The sequence below is a fragment of the Puntigrus tetrazona genome, chromosome 7 (assembly GCF_018831695.1).
Source record: "Puntigrus tetrazona isolate hp1 chromosome 7, ASM1883169v1, whole genome shotgun sequence".
Lineage (NCBI taxonomy): Eukaryota > Metazoa > Chordata > Actinopteri > Cypriniformes > Cyprinidae > Puntigrus > Puntigrus tetrazona.
In genome coordinates this window covers 12,301,737-12,302,157 of record NC_056705.1, presented here as the reverse complement: position 1 = coordinate 12,302,157, position 421 = coordinate 12,301,737, and positions in this window count along the sequence as shown.

Genomic DNA, 421 nt, shown 5'->3' with positions numbered 1-421 from the left:
TAACTTTTTTAATCAAAGTGTTCTTCTGCAAAAGTGCATAAAACACACAAAAAACCAGACACACCTGTGAATTTAGCTATTGGTAATGTCCTTCACAGCTGAGCGGATCCTCTCTGAAGTCAGACCTTCACCCTAGAGACACGTTTGCAGAAAGGTCAAAGCAGGACAACGCTTCAGCCTTCACTGCCTCCTTCTATAATCATTTCACGAACCGTTCAATCAATAAGGTTCTTGCTTGCAAAGAGTTTAGAGAACATTACCAAAAATGTACAAAGTGCAGACAAACTCCAAAGTGCAGAAACTCAATATTAAGTAAAAGTGAAGGCAAATGTCTTTCGAGCCGTTACTGCAGTAGAACATAATTATTGAGTTTCAATGTCAGTTTGCATGAAACCTTGCATTTAGCCTCTGCTTCCCTTGG